Source organism: Phaethon aethereus (genome assembly GCF_964289735.1).
Source record: "Phaethon aethereus genome assembly, chromosome: 7".
Lineage (NCBI taxonomy): Eukaryota > Metazoa > Chordata > Aves > Phaethontiformes > Phaethontidae > Phaethon > Phaethon aethereus.
Window position 1 is genome coordinate 33,516,898 of NC_138583.1, and position 9,476 is coordinate 33,526,373.

The window sequence follows — 9,476 nt, forward strand, 5'->3', positions numbered from 1 at the left end:
AAATCAGCAGCGGATGCACCACATACCCGTAACAGGAGACAGGTGAGTACACTACGCTCGGACACCCCGCATCCATCACCTCCTGGGTAAATCTGAGTGCTCGCTATATATATACCTTAACTCTGGGAGGCGGCTGCCCACCGGGGCTGCCGGCTCCCTGGAGTGTGGGTGCTCTCTAACTCTGCCTCAGCCTGCTCCTAAGCCCCGCAGCACGCCTCAGCCTGCTCCTAAGCCCCGCAGCACGCCTCAGCCTGCTCCTAAGCCCCGCAGTACACCGCAGCCCGCTCCTATGCCCTGTCTCCCAGCACGCCACAGACCGCACTCGGCAGTCTTTCACTTGCTCTTCCCTCGACTTCTCCAAGAAGATCATCCCACAGCTCTTCTAAGATTTCGGGAGTTTTTTGCAGCATGAAAGGTCTGGAGTGAAAGGTGAAGATTTTGACCCTAGTCAATTGTCTGAGCCGCTAAATATCAACTGCTTCCGAGAATTTTAAGCCCAACTCACTGCAAACCCATATTTAATATTGAACCTGAGCCAGTTCCTACTAGAAAAGAGCTCCCATATCTCTTATGAAAAAGATTGTTCGAAATTGTACACCCAACAGGTCATGCCATCATTAAAAATAGTTCTTCTGTAAACAGATACCAAAGTGAGCAAGAAAAGGCATCCTAAAATATTATGAAACTTTTGGGACAGCAACCAACATAAAAGGCTTATGTGAACCTCTGAGTTCCAAAGCAAATGCCTGCAAACTCTGCCCCTTCTCAACAATTTATAAGATTTACTTTACCAATCCTGTGCCTGGGGAAACCCTTAATATATCATGAATGAAATAAATCCTGCCTCTGAACAAAAGTTCTCTTTTAATCAGTACCTAACAGGAAATTGTTCTATTAAGTTTAACATCTTTTCTACAGTCAAAGAATATTTTTGAAGGGGAAAAGTTAGCCATGAAAAAAATGCTTCACTAACTGCCAGGAGAAGCATGTTTGCTTAAAATGTAGCAAAAATATTTCAAATCACTCAGTGATGAAAATAAAAAAATACTACAGGAATGGTATATTTAAAGTAAATTATGTGTATGACTGTTGCACTATTTCAAGGATAAACTATTTATAATGTTATTAACTGCCATATAAGTATATTGCACAGAAATAACTATTAGAGGGATTTTTAACATTTAAATTCTATTACATTTCAATTACTTCATTTGGTAAGGATTTTTACTGTGTGAAAGCTGGGATAGCTTTCATGTCTTCTACTGCATTCTGCTGCTGTATTACTGAAGTCAATGGGAGCCTTCTCATTGACTTCAGTAAGAATTAAACTTTACAGCTCTAGTCAAAGGGAGGGATCTTAGCTCATCTTGATGAAAGCTAGGCATTTTGAATTGCTAAACACAGTTTTTGACAACTTCTGGTCAAATGAGTATCTCGAGGCAGTTATCAAAAGAGTAGACAATATCATACTCTGCTGCCCTGAAAACATACACTTCTACGTTTTCAAGGGTTTTTTAAACCTGAATTTCCAGTCTTGATCTGTGAACTGTTACTATATAGTTAAACAGTTATGACATTTCATTCCAGAAGACCTGCTTTTCAACATCAGAGATGCTGGTGCTGTATCTGCAACGTAGCTTGCAAAGTACTTTGAGTTCCTTTCAAATGAAACATAGCATAGATTCAAGATGATCAAGCTGACCGATGTAACACATGATACAGCTGGCAGTTATATTTGACCAATGAAAAATCCTCATTCTTTCCACAATATTCAGCAGGTTCTGCAATTTTTCTCTCAACAGGAGACAAAATGTTAGGTTACAGAACCCTTAAAATTCCCTGCTGGATCTCTCAGAATCTGCAAGTCCCACCCCGCGGGGAATGCCACTTTCCGGCAGGCTCTACACATTCCCTGAAAGAGTTCAAATTCTTTACACCAATTGAACGCATTTCTCGTCTCGTTTGAATGGCAGACTGAATGGAGACACTTGAGAGTTCTTGGTCGCAGACATTCTAATTGATCTCTTGGCTGCAGTATACTGTAATTTGTATGGAAATATGCATTTCTCTGTGTAGGCTGTCCCACAGTGGACTAAGCATAGTCATGTCACCTAACAAGAGCACTTTATGAACCATAATTTTCTCTGTTCAAATTATATCTCTCAACTTAGGAGGTACATGAAGAACCTTTCCATATACACACACACAGGAGAGAACCTGTCAAAACATGTAGCTTTGATAACATTGACTCAAAACCTGAACGCTTAACAAGAGCTCTCTATGAAATAAATGGGGAAGAGGCTAAAAATCATGTTTTCGTAGGCTAAAGTGCTTTTCACACTATCTGTAAGACAAATTTAGCCGTGGCATTTGTGGTGCAAACCTCATTAGGTAGGCTGGTAAGTTATGCACGCAGAAACAGACTTCTAAGGGTTGTTCTGCAAAGAGGGGGGATTGGCAGCACACAGTACTTCCCACTCCCTGTGCTGTGAGATCTGGTGAATCCCCAGCTGTGCTATAAAGCAGGCCTGTCAAGTCTCATGCACTGACTCATTCTTTTGTATCACACTCTGTCACTGATGGCATTGCACATTTTTATATGGCAGTACCATGGCTTCTGTCCCACTTTTGGATCCCACACATCAGACGCAGGTGGTCAGTTTGCTCTGTGATTATCTGACCAGCTGCATCTGATGTGTGGGTCAAGGAGCAAAAGAAAGGTCACGGTATTGGCACTGCAGCTGGGGAATGTGCTGTTTAGAAGGACCCAGGGCTGACAGGAGCCCTGCTAGAAGGCATGCTCCCCTCTTAAGGCTATGTGCTGCAGGATTCAGTTCTTTACTATGCTTATCACCTAACCTTACACAGAAATGTGTGCCCCAGCACATGGAATCTCACATGTCTGAAGACCAGAGACTTAAGAGGTCCGTATTTATAGGCTTAGCTTTCTCATTAAATTTCTGCAAGAGAAAGAGATAGGATGAGAACTCAGAGATCTGGCTGATATTTCCTCAAGAAACCTTTTGTTGGCCCTACCTTTTGCCTTATGCTATGATTGGTCAGCTCTTGGAAGACATAGAAACGACCACATCAATTCTGATCTTTTTTTTTTTTTTCTCCTTGATTTACAGAATATGAAGGCAATAAGGAAGTACATATGGTGAAGGTAACACTTGGGAACTGATTTATGCCTACTTATGAGTCTCTCTTTGTGGCAATCAAAAATTACATTTCATAAATACATTTGTATGCAGTTACTTAAAATGAAAAAGGCGAGTATTTCATTGATGAGGTTTTAAATGTCATCCACCCAAAAAAGCACTGTAAACATTTTAGCCTCTCTCAGTAGAGGAGGCCAGTGACTGACATATTAAAAGCCTAGGCTGCAGTTATTTACAAACTTTGATTTTCTAGATTCTTCCACATGTTTAATTCCCTTCCTCATCATCAACGTCCCCACTGCATTTCACTGACAGGCATGTTAACAACAATTTTGATTATTCCTAACATTACTTTCTCTGTCCTGATTTTTCATCACCTTTAGAACGATGCCAAAGACGACCAAGAACTGAGAAATACCTGTATGCAGAGAGCTTGCTTCCATATGGGCTTCTGTACCATTTATTCCACACTGATGAACGCAGCAGGCTTCCAATGATGCACATGATCCTCTGTGGGATTCCCATAAAACCAGGAATAGCACTGCATAAACAGAGGCATAATAAATTAGCACATTTTAACAATTTTCCTCACAAATATACCCAAAAAACTCCAGTGAAATAAGGCTGAGGAAAAAATTAGATAGGCTGTGCCTTTACAATAGTTAGGTTCTTATGGTTTATTTGACAGAAGAACTCCCTTTAGCAGAATCTCCACTGACAACCACAATTTGTTTAGAATATCACATTTGTTGGAACACAGACATCTGTTCTTTAAGGCATTAAATCTTTCACTACACATGAAAACCACAGTCCTTACATATAAGGACTTCTGATCTTAAAGATCGGTCATTCCTATGGCATTGCTTGGCGCTCTATTAGTAATGTGCAATTGCATTTATTCTTTATGTACTGAACCCTAAACATCTGCTAGGCTGGAAAATCTTCTTTGTGCATTTTTTTTATTTCATTACATCTAGAGGTGCAAACACAAAGTACATAAGAAACAATATACAGTCCACCCTATCCCAAGTAATCAAATACAATTAAAATAATAATATTTTGTGTTCGACACTGGATAAATCCCAAGCAGACATTCTGTTTAAAACTTAGAGTACTAATTAATGCTAAAGCCTTTTAAATGGAACGTGTAAGTTTTGCTATCCATCATATAAGGTAGTAAGCAGTGGCAATGTGTTGTAGAGAAGATATGAAAATGAAAATACTCAAATGCTTCAAGAATTCAAAGTATGTTTCAAAGGCAGGTAGGTGTATGAATAATCCACCTCCCAACCCAGTGTGTGAGAAAACTGCATGAGTGTCCAGAGAAGTCATGAATTAACCCCATGCTTAACCTTCTATAGTGGTCTATTGGCAATACCGTCCTGCAGAACATAACATGTATCTGCTTTCTCGAAGTATTTTCCTCTCTAGTTATAGCACTTTCAGCTACTGTTGTTGACTTTTTCTGATCGAAGTGAAATAAAAATTATCCCCTGCAGATATTGTTCACCCTTTCTTTTTTCCTACTGTCAAACGAACCCGGGCATTCATGAGTAAAAACAGCTGTCAAAATTCCACATGAGGTCTGAATCCCTAGTTATCAGTTTCCACCTGAGAAGTTGAGCCTTCCTGTTCCCATAATTCCCTGATTTTGTTTGTCACATTTCGTAGAATCACAGAATGTGTTGGGTTGGAAGGGACCTTAAAGATCATCTAGTTCCAACCCCCCTGCCATGGGCAGGGACACCTTCCACTAGACCAGGTTACTCTAAGCCCCATCCAGCCTGGCCTTGAACACTTCCAGGGATGAGGCATCCAGAACTTCTTTGGACAACCTGTTCAACTGTCTCACCACCCTCACAGTGAAGAATTTCTTCCTTATATTTAATCTAAATTTACCCTCTCTCAGTTTAAAGCCATTACCCCTTGTTCTATCACTACATGTTCTTCATATAGTGAGAGATGTAGTAGTCCCTCTCCAGCTTTCTTATAGGCCCCCTTCAGGTACTGGCAGCTGCAATAAGGTCTCCCAGGAACCTTCTCTTCTCCAGGCTGAACAATCCCAACTCTCTCAGCCTGTCTTCATAGGAGAGGTGTTCCATCCCTCTAATCATCTTCATGGACCTCTTCTGGACTTGCTTCAACAGGTCCATGTCTTTCTTATGTTGGCAGCCCCAGAGCTGAATGCACCCATGATATCCCACTCTCTGCCTTTGGAACAATGCAACTACTTTCATATGTGCAACCACCAGCTACAAGTGGATTTTGTTACAGTTATTTCACTAGCCCTAAAGGAACTGAACTTGGTCTTCAAACTGATTGCACTCGTGGAGTCTTAGGCTGTACCTACTTCCCACAATGTGGATTTACCAAAACAAAACAGATTTGGCATTTCACTGTACATAAAGTTGTACCCTGCATGCAAGAAGGACTCAGGAAACCGTAACGAGTTCTGCAGAACAAAACTTCCCTTCTAAAAACATTCCCACCAGTTCACTTCTCCTTGTCTTAGGTTTTGCTCACAGCTCTACCAATATTTATCTTACACATTTACTTTAACATCAGTAGAAGGAATGGGATCTATATTTCCAGTCCATCTTTGGGTAATGCATCCACATGCTTCCACTTAAATGGGAAAATATTATTGGAAATGTTTGGCAGATAAGGCATCTCGTGCAAAAATCAATGGTTTATGTATCAGGTTGCCCTTGTGTCCCCTGCTCTGCACACATTGGAACTAAAACCAAAGGAACACCGTCACTTCCCAGTCCTCAACAATCTTTTCTCCTCTTCTTCCCCTCTCCCAGTATTTCTAGTAGGTTAAGTAGTTCTCCCACACCAGCACAGAGGGCAGCCATAAGTAAATCTCCGTATTATACTGGCCAGTACATTACAATGGTGATAAAAGGGGTAACTCTACTTAGCCTTACTTGGCTTCTAGATTTGCAGCCAAAAAACAGCTTAATTTTAAGGATAGGATTATGATCCTTATTACCTTCTCATCATAACAAAGGATTCAGATATTACATTTCTGTCTTTATTAACTGATAATCCATGTTATTTTGGATGTCCAGTACTTTATTTACTCTGTTTCTCCAAGAGAGAATGAAAAATTTCATTCTTGAAAGCTTTCTGATTTTTTCCCTCCCCAAAATTTATTTGGTTTCATTCTGCTATTGAAAGTAAAACAGCTGGACAAGAGAAAAAAACAGGAGGGAGAGGGTGCTTTAATGGCCAGGATTAATTAATCAAAGAGGATATCTATGCCTCCTACTGGCATGTTTGCCACTCTGTATTTTGCTTCAGTGGATCCTTAGCAAAATCTAGAAATAGACACAGGACAGGGAAATGAAAAACAAGAATGCGGAGGCTGCTCTTTGTTTGGGTTTGAGTCGAGCTTCCTCTTATTCTTTTCTTCCACTCATTCAAAATAAGGAAAGAAAAGATACACACCACATGACCAAAATTTATATTTATTTCTATTTCAAAAGAAGATTCATTCTTTTTTTATACTGTAAAGGCTGAACACTCAACTAACCCACTGTATTTAAGTTTCACTGAGTGTTTCATAGAGATTTGTTAAAGATATAAAATAGCAAACCAAACAACGAAAGAGCTTGTTTCCCCAACCATTTTTGTTGAAAGCTACTTTGTATATGTTCCTGTGCAACAAAAATTAAGTTTATGTGTAGGTGTTCCATGTTTTTACAAACTCTACACTCCTTAGTTGTTATAAGATTAAAACAATTTTCTCCCTCAGTAAATGCTTCCCTTGAAAACCACTGGAAGCACATAATTCATCTGTCCATTTATAGCTTCTATTTTCTTCTAGGCACTGAGAAACTGCTGATTGTGATTGTTGTTTTCCCTTTTAAGAAGCCAATGTTGAACAAGTGACAGATAAGACAATTTAATGTTTCAGTGACCATACAGATCAATTTTTCATTTATTCTGAAGTTTAAAAGAAAAAAAAAAAAGATAAGCAACCAAGGTATGATTGCAGGGATTTTGTTTAGCAAATTATTCTGCTATACTCAGAAAATTTAACAGGCACTCTCATTAAACCTGCAGGGAGTTTTAAGGTAGCTTTAGTCCTAATATTTTTCAAAAAATGCATTCAAAGATTTTTCCCCTGAATCATTTTCTTCTCTATGGAATCTATCAGAAAGGTTTGGAGATACAGTACAAGTCTTTAACTGTGAATAATAGAAAAAGAAGAAAGAAAAGAAATGTATTACCACAACCTGCAGAAGATCTCAATAAAAATACAGATAAGTGAAAAGGGAACATTGTGCAGTTTCTGTATTGGATAGAGAAATGGAAAAACCACACATATCTGGGAAAGTGTTTGTATGGAAAAGGTACAGGGTTGGTATCACGTATTAGCACTTACCCATTCCATGTAAGTCATTGTAGGGTGATGGACACTTGATTTGCTCTTTCCACCCACTTCATTTCTTCCTGTTTTTTCTCCCTGTAGACCTCTGCCTTCCATCCCTGCAGGACCCAAATATGCCATCTGATGTGCAACCCTATTAAGCAAGCTAGCATTACAGCATCATATGTGGGCTGGGGAAGTGTGTGTACTCATCCCACTCATGATTGGGTCCTAGCAACATGATGGCTGCACACATCATACAGGTTCAAATGTGAAGACGCTAAACACTGGTGTAATCTGTTGTTCTACATGCAAGAGCTCCTCCTGGAGAGAGGAGGCGGCCATAAGTACCTGACCTGGCTGTCCTCAGGAAGATTAAGGAGGAAGAACACCTAAGTCAGAATCCCCCTCTTTCCATTTATTCATAAGGAGACTCAACTTAGATGCTAGGACTGTTTACCTGTACCCAATCCTGCTGTCAAATAAGATGGCACTCGCAGGAAGTTACGCAGTCTTCATGCTATCATCCCACAAAAATAAAAACTGAAACACACTAATCAACAGTGAATAGTCAACACTGACATCTAAATTGCTCTCAGTGATATTCAGTGTTTCCAGCTTACTGAATACATGTGAGAAATTTAAAACTTATGTCAAGGATTTTACCGTGATATCCCAAGCAATCTTACAGAAGTCCTATATTGGTTCATATTCACAAGTCTTACTGCCTTTGCAATTTTAAACATTAGGGACTCACTAAAAAAACCCAGAATTTTAAATTCAGAAATGTAAGAAGCAATCCTAGAGATAAGCCTGTTCACTTTTTTAAAAATTATTATTCTTACATGTAACATGAAAGCTACTAAAAATAGCAGAAAATTCCCATCTTTGTTCCTTATGAGGCAAAAGTTTTTCTGCCTCTGGGCTAAGTCCTGCTCATTTTATGGATGGGAAACAGAATTTTAAATCCCAAGGACAGTTATCTGCAAGAGTAATTCAGAACATGGGTCTATAGACAGTAATCTTTCCCAAGTATTCACTACAAGATTTTTCCATGGGCTTAACTGTTAAAAACATTACAAATCCTAAATCATATTAATGAATATGTTTCTATGCAAGTTTTCCAATTTAATAGAATTACACCACTATCAGAACCCTATAACTAACCTTTGGCTCTGATAAATGCTAGAAGCAGACTTTATTGCCTCATCTACTACTCTTGACCACTTAATTAACTACCACAAAAGCTAATTAATTAGACATCACAGTGTCTAATCATTCTGGAATTTGCTCTATTATGTTCTGCTGGAATATCCTCTTTCCTCAACAGACCCCCTAAAGTTTAGGTGAAGACAATAAAGCCCTCCAGGTTTTTTATTCTCATCTTTCCAGATACTCAAGATCAGGGTGGGAATATTTAGACTGATTTTATTACAGATTTTCCCTATTTAACTCTGTCTTTACTATAATGGATGTTTTTGTGAGCTTGGAAGGCTTCAGCCTGTTTCGGTGTTAGTGTTCTAACATTTTAACCTAACATTGCCCAGAAATCATTCTTAAGAAGTCAAGAAGAATTCCAGCAGCTTAACTCAATGACTGCCTACTGCTGATGTATCACAACATGCATGTCACATGCATAGCTGTTTGATGAAGCAACTTATCAATTAAACTCAAAAGCTGTACCTCCAAAATTTTAAACTGCGTTGTCAACAAGATGCAGCCAGTCTGTAAAGTCAGCCTGTGTATCGTGGTGGAATGGAAGTACCAATGAGAAACAAGCTGATAAATTGGTTTGACTAATCATTAGAACCCATCTAGTATAATCATTTTAGCTGATCTCGTTTAAGTCATTCCGTGAAGCTGCCAAGAGAGTTCAGGGACAGGTCGATCTTCTATTTGCATCATGCAAGGATCAGGCAGATAAAATCCGATCAGTT